The 15,975-nt window shown below is 51.4% G+C and overlaps 2 long non-coding RNA genes across 2 annotated transcripts in view; both read left to right on the top strand.

Annotated features, from left to right (window-relative positions):
• The window catches only part of LOC132509504 (uncharacterized), a 44,972-nt gene that overhangs the window by 135 nt on the left and 28,862 nt on the right, over positions 1-15,975 (top strand). The gene's annotated exons all lie outside the window — the stretch shown is intronic.
• Positions 147-4,558, top strand: LOC132509716 (uncharacterized). Its single transcript, XR_009537113.1, has 2 exons — positions 147-224; positions 4,256-4,558. It is a non-coding gene; the product is annotated as an uncharacterized LOC132509716 (long non-coding RNA).

The raw sequence follows: 15,975 nt of genomic DNA on the forward strand, positions 1-15,975 counted from the left end.
TGCCCGTGCGGCGGTTCGGCCTGGAGCGCTTACGGCTCTCGGACAAGCTGGGCCTACAACTCCCGGCGATGCTCGCGGTGGTGTCTTTCGTTCCCGCCTACGGTTCCCAGAGTGCTCCATGCCAGTGCGGTTCGATTTCCGAGTGCGCCTGCGCAGGAGCTGGTGAGGCGTGTGATTTGGGTGCTGACATGGGCGGCGCGCTGTGGTTTATTCCACAGATGTATGTTTTTTAGATTTTCTGCTCTTGTGGGAGCATGGTAGAGTTTGTGGTGGGGGTGGAGAGGCGTCAGGGCGGGGTACAAAGGGGATAGGGGTGCGAAAGGGAGAGTAGCGAGTGCGGTGGACCGGTTCCAAGGATCGGGGATACAGTTTGGGTTCTTGCGCGCGCCCCCACTGACGTGAGAGCGGGTGTGCGCCCCGGCTGAGGACCGCCGTCGTGCGGGCTGGGGGCGTTATGCTTGCGCGGAGCCGAAAAGTAGTGGTTTGCGGTTCTCTACGCGGGTTCGGGGCATAAACGCGGTGAGCAGACATGCGCGCACCTGGGTCAGGAGCCCGTGCTCACGCCTCCTGCCTGGTGGAGTTGAAGGCAGAGCTCGGGATGGAGGGCAGGTGAGACCCGTAAGACGGAGGGTTCCCCGGGGAACAAGTCCCCCCAAACCAAAAAACGGAGCACCTTCCCAAGAGTCTACCGGAGCCCTGATCCCCAGGTCCAAGCCCTCAGCCCCCTAATTGCCGCCTCTCCTGCATGTTATATTCTGAGATCATTTTGTCTCTACTCCTGTGAAGCTCGTGAGAGAGTAGTGATGGGGGACATTCGGGTGTCTGGACCTATTGGTTGAAGCCTGGTCATCGGGTTCACTCATTTGTTAATCATTTCCTGGGGCTTTCTGTGTGCCAGGTCCTATTCTCTGGGACACAGGTGTACCAGGCCTGGTTGGGGAGATAAGGATGGTACAGTTTGATGTGGAGGTACCAGATGTCAGGGGCTGCAGGAGCCCAGAGATCACAGGTGCTGCTAACCAGGGCATGGGGGGTGGGGCCACTTAATAAGGAGTTAGCACGTGCCAGACACCGGTGCTCTGCACTTCCCTTGCACCATCTCAAGTTCCTCGTCTGTAAAATGGGGGTGATAATCATCGGACCTGCCTCACAGAGTGTGTGTGAAAATAAATGAGTTAACAGCAAAGTGTTTATTGACCAAGCCATAAACTCTTATAATTTTCGTCCATTAAAGTCTCATAACCAGGCATGGCTGCCTTTTCTGGGGGGGCTAGGCCTAAGTTTTCTTTTAAAGCAAGCCATGAATTGGGAATTTCAAAATATCAGGCAACCTACAGATAAGCTAAGGCAGTTCTCAGTTGGGTGTGAGTTTATCCCCAAGAGAGCATTTGGCAATGTCTGGAGACATATTTGATTGTGACGACGGGGGTGCAAGGGGAAGGGTGTGACTGGTATCAGGCAGGCAGAGGCCAGGGATGCTGGTAAGCATACTCTGCACAGGATGGCCTCCCACAGCGAAGAATCACCCAGGCCCCGAATAGCAGTCGTGCCGAGGCTGAGGGGCCCTGGCTTAAGTGGCATTCTGCTGTGCCTGGTTTTCTATCCCCAAATTAGTATACATTCAGGTGTTGCTGTGTTGGTTTTAGTCCCTCGCTATGAAAGTTTATTTAAGTATTTAAGCGGATCTCCACACCACTCACATATTGAGTGAGAAGTTAGTTTAAAAAAAAAAAAAGGTTCGTCTTAAACTGGGCTTCAGTGAAATAAAAGAGGATGTGAAAGCCAGCCTGCCCGCGTCACTCCGTGTGCCACTTGCTTAGTTGTGTGACCTTGAGTAGGTGTCTTAACCTTTCTGGGCTTCCTCTGTTCAGGGGATAATAAGAGCAGCTGTTGGAGGAACTAGATGATTTCATATATGTAAAGCATTCAAGACAGGGCTTGGTGTTTAGCAAGAGCTGTGAAGAGAGTGGAGGGCAGTGTTCTGGTTCCTTAATGTCACTCCCCTGGGGCAGCAGTTGTAACATGTTAACTTAGTTTCTAAGGGGAGAGACTGAGTTGGTGTCGACTGCTTGTCAATTAGAGGGTGAAGATTGAGTCCCTCAGCCTGGTGTTTGTGACCTGGCCCCTGATGACTTTGCAGCCTCATGTCTCACCCCTGCACCTCTGGCAGGTCCCCACCTTTGCTGGAGAAATAACTTTTTCTGCCAGGTGTTTGCACATGCCCCCTCCCCTTCCTGAAGACCTTCCAACCCTCACTCCTCCTCCCCCGCCACGCTGATTCCTGTTTCTCCTCCAGGTAGCCACTTGGATGTACTTCCCCCAGGAAGTCCACAGGATCCCTTCTCCCCTGCCTTGGGTTAACAAGCCACCTCTGGGCTCCCACGCCCCTGGTCCCTTACTTTGTCAGAGGCCCTGTCACCTTGGGTTGTGCCTGCCTCTGTTTCAGCATCTCTTTGGGTTGGGTGCTTTTTCTTTTTTTTTTTTTTAATTTATTAATTAATTTACTTTTGGCCACGTTGGGTCTTCGTTGCCGCGCGCGGGCTTTCTCTAGTTGCGATGAGCAGGGGCTACTCTTGGTTGCGGTGCACGGGCTTCTCATTGCAGTGGCTTCTCTTGCTGTGGAGCACAGGCTCTAGGCGCGTGGGCTTCAGTAGTTGTGGCTCGCGGTCTCTAGAGCGCAGGCTCAGTAGTTGTGGCGCACGGGCTTTGTTGCTCCGCGGCGTGTGGGATCTTCCCGAACCAGGACTCAAACACATTTCCCCTGCGTTGGCAGGCGGATTCTTAACCGCTGCGCCACCAGGGAAGTCCCGGGTTGGGTGCTTTTTGAGAAGGGTTTCGTTGGATTTGCATCTGGGTCCCTAGCATCACTGGGCAGAAAGCCTGGAACAGAGCAGGCCAGGTATTCAAGGCCCTTCCTGAGCTGCTCCTAGCCTACCTCTCCTTTCTTGTATCCTCCTGTTATCTGCGCTCCAGTGAACACTCAGCTCCGGCAGGAGACTGCTGCTGTCGGATGTGGTGGTTAAGGATGGAGGTTCAGATCCTCGGATGACCAATCTAGCTGTGTAAATGTGGACAAGTTACGTTTCCTCACCTGTAAGATAGAGATGAAATAGTGCAGTCCAGGAGTAGAGCAGTGGTTCTCAACCTGGATGATTTTTGTCCCCCAGGGGACATTTGGCAGACAGTTGTCACAACTGGGTTGAGGGGGACTGGCATCCAGTAGGTAGAGGCCAGCAATGTTAGTAGATCTCTAACACACAGGACAGCCTCCCCAGCAGAGAGCTAACCTGCCCAGAATGTCAGTAGTGCTGAGGTTGGGAAGAGGTACACGTTGAGTGCTTAGAACAGTGTTTGGGCCACAGTAAGCACTCCGCAGATATTAGGTACCATTACCGTCACTACTTAAATACACCAAGCTCTCTGTTGCCTCCATCTCTCTGCCCAGAATACCCTTCGCCCACTTTGAATGGGGCTTGAATGCCTACTCATCCTTCAGGACCTAACCAGATATTACCTCTTTGGGGAAGCCTTCCATGAACTCTACCACCCGTGTCCCCCTAAGACGCACCCTCAGTTAAGCAGGGACCCCTCGGAGTCACACACATGAGCCCGGACTCAGATTCATGCTCTTTTCTCACACCTGAGTGACTTTGAGCCTCAGTATCCTTTTCTGTGAAATCAAAGGGTGGCTTTGAGGATGAAATGGACCAGCACCAGGGAAGTGTTTGATTCATGTCAGGACTCCCACTGTGGAATGTATAGTCAATAAAACCTAAAAGCTTACCTTACGTTGGTTTAGGTTGAGGGAAATCGTTAAGAAATATGTTTTTAAATATGTTTTGCTGTAGAAAAAAATAGGAACAAGCAGAATTTTCTCTAGCACCAGGAGAATTAAGAAGAAAAAAAGATGTTATATGCTATATACACGAGATCCGCATGTAATGAATAGACTCAGAAAGTGAAAGTAAAAGGGTGGGAAAAGATATACCAGACAAAGAACTCAGAGAAATCTTTTAGCCACATTAACCACCAACCAAAAGAGATTTTGAGTCAGAAAGCACTGTCAGTAATAAAATGTCATCACAGAGGAAAAAGGAACAACCAGGATGATGAAACAGTTCTAAACTGGGATGCACATAACAGCATAGTCCCAGAAAAAATAAAACTAAAGTTAACAGGACTACAGGAAGAAATTGACACATTCCAGAAGCACTGTGACATTTTATTACCTGTCTCTCAGTAATTAATCAAGAAGACGACAAAGAATAAAGCTGTGGAAAATTTGAACAAGACCACTAACCAGCTTGAACTCATGGACAGAAACGGAACCGAACAATGTGAGCATACAGGTTTTTGCCAGGCGCACAAGAACTATGTACAGACGTCTGAGGGGTGGCTGTTCAGAATGGTACCCATTGGCCACATGTGGCTAATGAGTATTTGAACTGTGAATAGTCTGAATCGAGCTGTGCTGAAAATGTAAATACTTACCAGATGAGAAGACTTTATGTGAAAAAAAAAAAAGTGGAATATCTCACTAAAATATTTTATCTTGGTTGCATGTTGAAATGGGAATATTTTTGATACAGTGGGTTAAGTGTAATATTAAAAAGTAATTGTACTTGTTTATTTTTACTCGACAAATGTGGCTAGTAGGAAATTTTAAATTACATCTGTGACCTGTTATTGTGTTGGATAGTCCTGTTCTGGATTACAAGTAAGTCTTAGCAAATAGCAAAGTCACTCTGCTCTACTCCCCAAGACAAGGGACCTTAACCAAGAAGCTTAATATGTGTACTTATGATGCAGTAAATGAATTTTCCCGTTAGCCTCTGTTTTACGATTTAGGAAATGGCTAAAACAATTTTTCATAAGTCTTGAAACTAGCTAAGATGTAAGAAGTCTGAATGAGTGTGTGGCATATATCATAGTCATCTTAAAACACTTTTGCTTGGGAGACCCCAAAACCATTTTGAAAAGCTTTGTACCACCACCTAACTCATTTTAAGTTGATACCTGAAATTTTTCAACATTAACAAGTTTTTGTTATTGTTACAGGTAGAAACCACACGTTTTATAAGGTGACACGAGATGAGGGTAGGCTGTTCATGGAATAAATATTTCGTGACATGACTCAGATAGGTTTTAATTATCTTAGAGAATAGTGTGCACCAGTTCTAACCAGTTTACCTGGATATTGTATTCAGTGTAACTTGAAAAATTTGTCCCTGAAAACATTCCAGTTAAACTTTTTAAAAAATCAGCTTCACTAATTATAATGCTTTTGGTTGTTCTAAATACAGAACATCCCAACGTGAGCCAAGCTTCACCTTCATCAAAATGAGTAGACTTGAAGTACACGCCACCGCCTCAGGGAGTTCTGTGTATATACCCCACTTGGAAGATCTCTACTTTGTTAGATGAAACAGCTTCCATATCCCCAAAGACATTTCTTACCTCCTTGGAGGTCAGGGAGTTTAGGGATTGCCTTAGGGCAAAAAGCACAATCTGATCTGGGCATGTATATCTGAACCTAACAGATGCAGGCAGAAAGATTTTCTTGACTGAAAAAAATGGCTTTCATTTTTTTTTTTTTTTTTGCGGTACGCGGGCCTCTCACTGCTGGGGCCTCTCCCGTTGCGGAGCACAGGCTCCGGACGCGCAGGCTCAGCGGCCATGGCCCACGGGCCCAGCTGCTCCGCGGCATGTGGGATCCTCCCAGACCGGGGCACAAACCCGTGTCCCTTGCATCGGCAGGCAGACTCTCAACCACTGCGCCACCAGGGAAGCCCTGGCTTTCATTCTTAAAGAAGACATGTTTCTAATGTGAGATTTTCTTTGGAAAGAGGGGCTTCTCAATGGTTTGCTTTCCACACCTTCCCTCTTGCCTACAAATGAAAGTATAAGATTATTATTAGACCAAACAGTACCGTGTCAGCTGGAAAATGTGGGTGTACACTCTACTAATTTGAATCATGTACCATGCACGAACATTGCTGCTAGTTTAAGACATCAGAATTTTTTCCTGAAATCTTACATAACTTTGAGAAACAAAACATAAAATTGATTTTATCATACCTGGTGTACCTTTCAATGGTAGTGAGATGGAATCTTTTCTGTTTTTTGAGGAAGTAATAAGAACACACCTTTGTGCTTCCACAACTATAGTCACATGATAATACTGCCAAATTCTTTTTTTTTTAATTTTTTAAATTGAAGTATAGTTGATGTACAGGGTTGTGTCAATCCCTGCTGCACAGCAAAGTGACTCAGTTATACACGTATAGACATTCTTTTTTTTATATATTCTTTTCCATTATGGTTTATCACAGGATATTGAATATAGTTCCCTGTGCTATACAGTAGGACCTTGTTGTTTATGTGTCCTATATATGATAGCTTATACCCGCTAATACCATATGATATCACTTATATGTGGAATCTAAACTATGACACAAACCTATGTACAAAACAGAAGCGGACTCACAGACATACTGAGGACTAGAGTTTGGGATTAGCAAATTCTTTTTTTTTTTTAATGATTATTGATAATTAAACTTTTATCATCAAGAGCCCCAAATACAGTAGCACTGTGTAGCACTAAATCATAATCCCTATGGATACAATAGAGATTAATTATAAAAACCAGGAGTAAAAAAAGAATCATTTGAAATCTACATAACTCTCAGGCTCTAGAAGTGCCTCTCACGTACCCTGTGGAATCTGAGGGGTCATTTTTACTGGGTTTTCCAAGAGACAAACCACACTTCCAATAGCAGTAGGCTTTCCCATCCCAGCATGAGGAGGACATCTGGGAAGGCGAGTCTGGGTGTCTGAACTCTGGAACCAGCGTGATGTGTAACTAACACACTTGCTCTGTTGGTGGCTCCCCGGAAACCACTAGATGCATCCAACTCCTGCATGAAGAATCAGGCTCCTGAGAGGACACGCCCCACCTGAGGCTCTTCACTCCTCCAAGCTCACTGACCCCCTGCCTCGGAGCGGGAGATATCGCCTTCGAGGCTTTGTCGGCACCCCCTGTTCACAGAGCAGCTGGCTGCTGGCCCGTGTGGTGTGATTCAGGCGTGGGCCACACCCGCAGCATCCCCAGCTGGGACATGGGGAATGTCATGAGCCCTGCTCTTTTCATCCCAGCAAACGCGTCCATAAATGGCTGCTGGGCTGACTCTCCCAGGGTATTTCAAAGACTGGCCTTGGTCTCTGAAGGACAGCACCAAATCCGGCTGAAGTTCCTGAGATGTTTTTTTTGGTTTGTTTTTAAATTCATTTTATTTATTTATTTATTTGGCTGCATTGGGTCTTCGTTTCTGTGCGAGGGCTTTCTCTGGTTGCGGCGAGCAGGGACCACTCTTCATCGCGGTGCGCGGGCCTCTCACTGTCACGGCCTCTCCTGTTGTAGAGCACAGTCTCCAGATGCACAGGCTCAGTAGTTGTGGCTCATGGGCCCAGTGGCTCCGCGGCATGTGGGATCTTCCCAGACCAGGGCTCGAACCCGTGTCCCTTGCACTGGCAGGCAGATTCTCAACCACTGCACCACCAGGGAAGCCCCCCTGAGATGTTTTTGACTATTGATTACCTTGTGTGTGTGTGTGTGTGTGTGTGTGTGAGCAGGGTGCATTTCCACCATACATGTGGGGTCTAGTTCTCGTTTTGCCTAAAGGATGGGTGTCTAATTCTAGATGTGCCACTCAAAAGCCTGGATGGTATTCTCTGAAACAGCGCTCCTCTGAAAGCTGCCTTTCCAGCTGAAAGGCTGGGAGAAATTCTACCTGATGCCTGTCCCACAACAGAATCTGCTACCGAGATTGGATTCTTGTTTCCGTAATGCTATTGTTTCCTTAAGTTGGAGGATTGTCTGTCTCTGCTCACATTCTGTCTGGCCCCACATTTGAGACTTGGTCCTGAGCCTGCTTCTGTAACGAGATCGTTTTGTAGTTCATCTAAAAGTATACACGCCAGTTTAGTGACAAGGACGTCAGCCTGTATGGAACTTTTCAGCGCCTTTCGATAAGCTCATTGATGCTTCTATTCATATTCTTCACCTTTGGCTTCAGAATGATCACGGGGACCAGCATGGACCAGTGCAAATCCTACCCACTTCTGATCATGGGACCCATTTGCTTCCAGCCGCCAGGTATCCCCTGGGATGAACCTGGGGAGCAGAACTTCCCCTGATCCCATTTCATTCTCTACCATCTTTCCGCAAGATCCCCACTTTCCACTTCTTTCCAAGTGTAAATTCAAAACAGGATTCGTCATCCATTAGCTGGGAGCCCTTGAAACACAGAAAGGAAAGGGGAAAAAAACCCAGGATTTGTTCTTCATGCTACAGCCAGAGGGAAGCCTTCGGTCCCTGAATCAGTCCTTGTCATCAGTGAGTCTTTGCAAGAGCAGGAAATGAGAACACTCCCCAGTCCTCCTTAGGGACCAGTGCTGACAGCGACCCAGGTCTCAAGGCCAAGAAGTTTCTTTGGGGAAAGAGAGAGTGGGGGGTGGGGGAGAGGGAAGAAGGGGAGGGAGGGAGGGAGGGAGAAACAAAGAGACCAAGGCATTCTTCCCCACTGGGTCACCCTGCATTGCTGAAGAACATACCACATTGCCTGTAGAGCAGTTTAGCAACCTCAGTACTTGACATCCTTGGTTTTATGGGGTGTGGGTGTGGCCATCTTGTAAACCGTAAGATATTCAGGGGCATCCCTGGCCTCTACTAGCCCACCAGATGCCAGCAGCATCCCCCCACCATTTGTGACAATCAAAAATGTCTCTAGACATTGCCAGATGTCCTCTGGGTGGGGACAGAAACTTCCCCAGTTGCGAACCCTCGCTCCAGAGCAATCTTTTATCTGTGTGACCCAGATCACACCGCTGTCCTGCTCCCCCCTCACCGTGACCTAGAAGAGCCTTTCTTTATTTAAAATTATTAAATTAATTAATTAATTTTTGGGGCTGCGTTGGGTCTTCGTTGCTGTGCATGCGGGCTTTCTCTAGTTGCGGCAGGCAGGGGCTACTCTTCATTGCGGTGCACAGGCTTCTCATTGCGGTGGCTTCTCTTGTTGCGGAGCACGGGCTCTAGCCACGTGTAGTTGTGGCGTGTGGGCTCAGTAGTTGTGGCCTACGGGCTTAGTTGCTCCACAGCATGTGGGATCTTCCCGGACCAGGGCTGGAACCCGTGTCCCCTGCATTGGCAGGCAGATTCTTAAGCACTGCGACACCAGGGAAGACCACAGAAGAGACTTTCTGATCTAGCTTCAGTCCCCTGCCACTCTTTCCGGTATTCTCCCCCTTCCTGCCTCAGGGCCTTTACACTTGCTGTTCCCTCTGCCAGAGACACTCCCCGTGGCTGCCTCCGCCCCATCTTCCAGGGCTCAGTTAAATGTTGCCTCGCCAGCCACCAGGGCTGAGGTCACCTCTCTGAATCTTGACTCTCTACTCCCCTTCCTCCTCTCTCTTTCATATATAGGCTTTTATCGCTCTCTGAAATTATCCATTTTCTTGCCCATCTCTTCTACCAGAGTGTAGGTTTCATGGGGGCGGAGGCGGGGGAGGGGTGGAGATTTTTGTTGACTGTCTTTCCGGCTGCTTCATTGGTTCCCGCTGTAACGCCTGGCACAGAGTAGGTGCTTAGTAAACCCGGCTGAATCAGTAGGTGAACGCTCAGCTCATGTGCTGGGTGATGCTGGGACCCAGAGAGGAGTCATGCCTAGCTTTGCCCTCCCAGAGCTCCCGGGTGGGTGAGGGAGAGAGAGTGGACTCGGATCTGTCTAGGTCTGCTGACCAGAGCTGTGACAGCAGAGATGCCTGGGACCAGGAGAGGCCAGACAGAGTGTAGACGAGAGTGAAGGACTTGGAGAAGAGTCCCTAGACAAGGAGCTCTTGAAGGAGGAGGAGGGGATTAGCAGGTGGTGAATAGCGTCTTATCCATCCACCCATTCATTCATTCATTCACTCACTCATGCATCCATTTCCTGGGGCCTGCTGTGCCGGGAAATGCTGGGCGCCTAGAACTGAGTTAGTCCTGAACCCTGCTCTCAGCAGGCCCCTCGTCTGATGAGGGAGGCTGATACCGACGCTCTCTTGCCCCTGCCCCTCCCCATTCCGACAGTCACAATCCAGGATGATTAGATGGTGGTAGAGGGAGATACAGGGGCTGTGGGAGCTGAGAGGGGCTACTTGGCGCTTGTGGTGGCAGAGGGGAGAGGGCACCCAGAAAGAGCAGGAGTGGGGTTATTCCCTTCCGTCACAGGATGCTGGAGAGGTGAGAGAACCTGGCCCACTCCGGGGAAAATGCTGAGTCGGTGTCACCCTCTGACTCCCGCCCATTGCGTGTCCTCGCACAGCGAGTCTGATCCAGCCATAAGCCCCTTTTCATAGACGAAGACCTCGAGTCTTAGAGAGATTGGGTCACTCACCCAGGGGAGCAGCCCAGCCAGCGTGCAGTGTGACCAGAGGTGGGAGGGATGAGGCTGGAGATGTGCGCATGGCAGGTGGCCCTGAGTGGCTTCAGCAGGTCTCTCCCTCTGGCCTCCCCTCTGTGCCGTGTGCAGAGCCAGTTGGGGAAGGATGGGCGCAGGAGATGGGGACCGAGCCACCCGGGGCCAGAGTGAGGGGTTTGCAAGATGGGAGGAACCATCTGTTCCAGCAGAAACCTTCTGTTTCCTTTCCCAGAAAGGTGCAGCGGTGGGGGCTCCTCTTATTTCTGGGGGTACAGCTGCTGCCGGCAGGGGCATTCCTCTACTGGAACCACCACCGCCACGGCTGCGCCTCCTTCCTGCACTTCCTCATACAAGACAAGCCTGAGGAAGGGGAAGGGCTACTTTTTCTGGTTCAGGTCTCCTCTGCGGAAATCCCTCACCAGGACGGGTACTCCAGCCTCAGCCAGATCCACCCTGTGGACATCGGTGAGGAGGGTCTGCCCAGCTGCCCCATCATCTCTCCCTACATCAGTAAGCTTGCAGGGACCTCCTACGCCCCCAGCCACACCTCGGGCTTTGGGGAGCTGGCAGGAATCCCTGAGGAGTAGGGCAGGACCAGGAAGCAGAAGGCAGTGGGCTTGGTGGCTGGGGACAACGGATTATGTATTATCTGTCGCTGCATCAAAACGAACCACCCCAAAACTTATCATCTTTAAACAATCATTAACTCTCAGAATGTGGGGGCGGGGTCAGGAATTTGGGGGAGGGGCTCAGCTGGGCAGTTGTGGTCCACGTTTTCATGCAGTTGTGAGATGAGGCTGGAGCTAGAACAGCAGCGGGTGGAAGCAACCAGGAGCTGGCTGGGCGCCTCACTCACTTCATGGGATCTTAGGGTCTCTCCACACAGTCTAGTTGGGCTTCCTCACAGCATGGTGGCCTCAGAGCTTCTACGGCAGCTGAAGGCTTCAAGAGGGAGTCTTCATGGAAACGAGGCAGAAGCCACATGGACTTTTATGTGATCTAGTCTCAAAAGCCACATAACGTCTGTCACTTCTGCCATCCTCCATTTGCTGGGACAGTCATAAAAGGCCGCCCGGTTTTAAAGGGTGGGGACAGAGACTCACTTCTCAATAAGCAGGAAGAGTGTTAGAGCCACAGTGAGAAGGGCATGTTGGGGACTTCCCTGGCGGTCCAGTGGCTGAGACTCCTTGCTTCCACTGCAGGGGGTGCGGGTGTGGTCCCTGGTCAGGGAACTAAGACCCCACATGCCGTGTGGTGGCCCTCCCCCCGCCATAAAAAAAAGAAGGGCCTGTTGGATATGCAATACTGTTGTGGCCATCTTGGGCAAAAAATACGGTCCGCTGCCGAAAGAAGAGGCACGGCTGGGGGCGACTGAGTGGTCGGTGGAGCCCTCAGTGAGAGCGGGAACTGAGAAGGCTGGTTTGAGATGTAGGGAGAGTGGGTGGCCGGAGAAGCACCCTGGAGGAGACATTTGGGAGGCAGGTTGGGGTTGGAGCTCAGGAGACAGATTGAGGACCATCAGGGCCCACAGGGAGAAAAGCAACAGGAGGTGATGAGCTTGCTGGGGGAGGAACAAGAGAAGCATGGGAGCCAGGGGAGAGACGAGGGGAGGAACACGGAAGGAGGTGCGGGGAGGCGAAGGGACTGGGCCCAGCTCAGAGCCCTTCGGACTGGCATGTTAGTGTGCCAGGGCTGGCATAACAAAGTGCCACGCGCTGGGTGGCTTAGAGCAGCAGAAATGTATTCCCTCACGGTTCTGGAGGCCAAAAGTCTGAGATCAAGGTGTGGTCAAGGGCTGGTTCCTTCCGGAAGTTCTGAGAGACACCATCCTGTGCCTCTGTCCTAGCTTCTGGTGGTTGCTGGCAGTCTTGGGCTTGGAGGAGCGTCACTTTAATTTCTGCCTCTGTGGCCACTTACCTTCTCTCTGGTTCTTTGCATGGCCTTCTTATAAGAACCCCAGGCATTGGATTTAGGGCCCACCGTCAACCAGTATGACCGCACTTTAACCAATTATATCCGCAAAGCCCTTATTTCCAAATGAGGTCACATACTGGACTTCTGGGTGGACGTGAATTTGTGGGGGGGCGTGATTTAACCCAATACAGCTGGGTGGTGGGGTTTCTGGGGTGGGTCCCTGACCGTCCCTGGCCTCTGCCTCTCTCAGGTGGGCCCTTGAAGATGGTGATCCCAGAGAACCTGATGATGGAGCAGGTGGTGGAAAAGAACGCCCTGGTGGAGCTGGGAGGCCAATACTGGCCACCTGACTGCTGGACACAGCACCACATGGCGGTAGTGGTGCCCTACTGCGGGCAAGCCCAGCACCTGCAGCACCTGCTCCTCCACCTGCGCCCCTTCCTGCAGCCCCAGCCACTGCACTACGCCATCTATGTAGTGAACCAGGTGCGACAGGAATGGGGAGGGGCAGGGGCAAGAGAGCAGAGGGGTCTGCGCCTGGCCTTGGAGAGTCAGGGCTGGAGTTGCCAGTCTCTGAGCTGAGAGCGTCTGGGCCAGAGAGTATCCAGGGGGTAGGATTGGTGAGTCAAGAAGAACTTGCACTGGGGGAAACCAGAACCAAAGGCTGTAGGTTTGGTCTAGACTGGCTGAGTCTGGGATCAGCTTGAATAGCTAGCTAAGGGAAGGGCTCAATCCCAATGACTCTGGGTCTCTCTGAGACCAGGGCTGTTCAGATTGGGCAGTTAACCTAAGGGGTAAATTAAAGCACTGGGTTTGGGGTCTGTTAGGTGCCTGTTTGAGTCTTGGCCTTGTCCATTTTTACCTGTGTGATCTGAGGTTGGGACCGATCGTCCGTCTATCCATCCATCGATCCTTTTATCCAGCCATTCATTCAGCACACTGTTACTTAGTATAACTGTGTATAAACTTGGGGCATTTATGCTCTGTGCCACTGTTCTCTCATTCATGAGACAAAGATTCATTGAGTTAATGAGTATAAAGCAGTGAAGCCAATGCCTGGCACACAGTAGGTGCTCAGTAAGTGACAGCGATCATGATGGTGGTGATTATGACGGTGGCGGTGGTGTTGATGGTGGTGATTGTGGTAATTATGGTGATCGCTGAGGTGCTGCTGCTGATGACAGTGATGATGGTGGTGATGGTCAAAGTGGTGATGGTCGTGATGATGTTGGTAGTAGCGATGATGGAGGTTAGGTGACTATGTTGGTGATGGTGAAGATGATGAAGATAGTGATGATGGTGGTGATGCTGATGATGAACATCATGGTAATATAAGTGATGATTAGTCTTTCTCTAGTAGGAGTAGAAACAGAGACACAGGTGGTCCCCTATCACTCCTGACCTCTGCCTTCCTCCGATGGCCTCTGGAAGGTGATGATCCTTGAGAACCTTGAAGGTGGCTGAGGAGGGAGAGCTGAGAGGCTAAGGATACTGACTCTGACCAGGATGGGGGTGGGGATCCAAGAAAAGTTTCTCAGGGGAGGTCACCTTTGAACTGCACCTTCCTGGACAAGTCTGGGTTTTCCATCTCCACAGTGGGAATAAGAAGGGGTTCCAGGCAGGAGAATGGCACTCGACAAGGTGAGAGAGGACAGGCCTGGCAGGTGGCAGGGCCACCACGGCCCGTGGTGAGGGCAGCGCCAAGCATCTCCGTCCACCACAGGTGAACGACACCGCCTTCCACCGGGGCAAGCTTCACAACGTGGGGTTCTGGGAGGCCACGCAGGAGGAGGACTGGGACTGACAACGTGGGGTTCTGGGAGGCCACGCAGGAGGAGGACTGGGACTGTGACAACGTGGGGTTCTGGGAGGCCGCGCAGGAGGAGGACTGGGACTGTGACAACGTGGGGTTCTGGGAGGCCGTGCAGGAGGAGGACTGGGACTGTGACAACGTGGGGTTCTGGGAGGCCGTGCAGGAGGAGGACTGGGACTGTGTCTTCCTCCACGATGTGAACCTGCTCCCCAAGGATGACCACAACCTCTACATCTGTGACGTCTTCCCTGCCATTGACAGGTTCAAGTACAAGTAGGTCGAGGGAGGGGACCTCCTGTGGGAGACTCTGGGCCAGGCCCCCAATTCCTTGGGCCTTGCCCCGCCTGTCTGTGTAGTCCAGGCCCTGGTCCCTGGTGCTGATGGTGCAGAGGATGATGCGGCCTGAGGAGAGGCCTTGTGGACGGTGAAGAACCTTCCTCCTGGGTGTGGGTGTCAGATGGGGGTGGGATTGGCTATCAATGGGGGAATCAGGATGCACTTAATAAGGCAGTAGGCAGAGAGGTTGTACCAGAGGTCAGAGAAGGAGAACTTAAAAAAGGAGGGGCCGGGCCTTAATGGGGTCACAAGAATGGCCTGTCAGATGATTCAGGGAGGGGATCTCCCAGGGTCACGTGAGGGGCCATCTCAAGGGTCAGGGGAAGGACTGCCCCAGAATCCGGCATGGAGACATCCTAGGGGTCAGGGGAGAGGTTCCCATGGGGGTGAGTGGAGAAGGGCTAACCCAGAAGTCAACCTTGTGATCCTGGCCAGGAAAGGGCCAGGGACCGTTCCCTGAAATTCCCTGGGCTTCCAACTCTCCCTGCCTCTGCAGGCTGCCCTACCGGGGCTACCTTGGAGGGGTGTTTGCCCTGCGCCCCATTCACTAAGTCAGGATCAATGGCTTCCCCAACACATACTGGGGCTGGAATCCGGAGGATGATGACATCACTTCCAGGTAGGGGGCCCTGCTCTAGGGAGCCTAGCACAGGGGGCAGCAGGTCCCTCCATGGTGTGGCGGACACAGGCTGCCCTAGACTGAGAGGGGACACGAGCTATGTCGGATTGCGGGAGACGCAAGCCACTCTGGCCTGAGGGACTCTATCAGAGGAGACAGGTGTCTGGCCTCCCTGCCCTCTCCCCTGGAAAGCTGAAACTCTGGGATGCTTCTCTCACGGCCCCATCTGCTCTTTGGCTGCTACCATAAGCTGGAGGGGCAGGACTGCAGCCAAAAGCAGAGCCCCCAGAGGTGGGTCAGGGTTGGGGGCGGGGGAAGCCAGTCCTGGGCCTGTTCCCGAGCCCTCGAGCCCTCGGCTCACACGGCTGCCCCTCCTGCCCCTCCTCCTAGTCCTGGCCTTCTGGCCCAGATCCGTCGCACGATGGCATGAACTCGCTGGGATACAGGCTGCTCTCCCAAGGAGCTGCAGCCCCTCTACACCAGCCTCACTGTGGACATCAGCCTCTCATCCCCAGGAGCCCCAGTGCCAGGCTGAGGGGTATCTGGAGGCAGGAACAGAATCCCTGAGACCAGGGCTGCAGGGCAGCCTTCCCACCCATCGCACCTGGTTTCATATTAAAGGAGGCTTTATTTTACTTGCTTCTCCACTCTGCCATCCCTAACCCCCATCCTTTCATTTCCATTCATTTGGTCACACAGGGCCCTACTCAAATTCACCAAGGTCTGGTTCTCTCCACACAGTTAAAGTTAAGGCTTATTCACCCATTTATTTCTCATGAGGACTCGTGGGGTAGCACTGTTGTCATCTTGCTTTTGAAAACCAGGACAGATGAGTTAAA

This window comes from Lagenorhynchus albirostris, chromosome 19 (assembly GCF_949774975.1).
Source record: "Lagenorhynchus albirostris chromosome 19, mLagAlb1.1, whole genome shotgun sequence".
NCBI lineage: Eukaryota > Metazoa > Chordata > Mammalia > Artiodactyla > Delphinidae > Lagenorhynchus > Lagenorhynchus albirostris.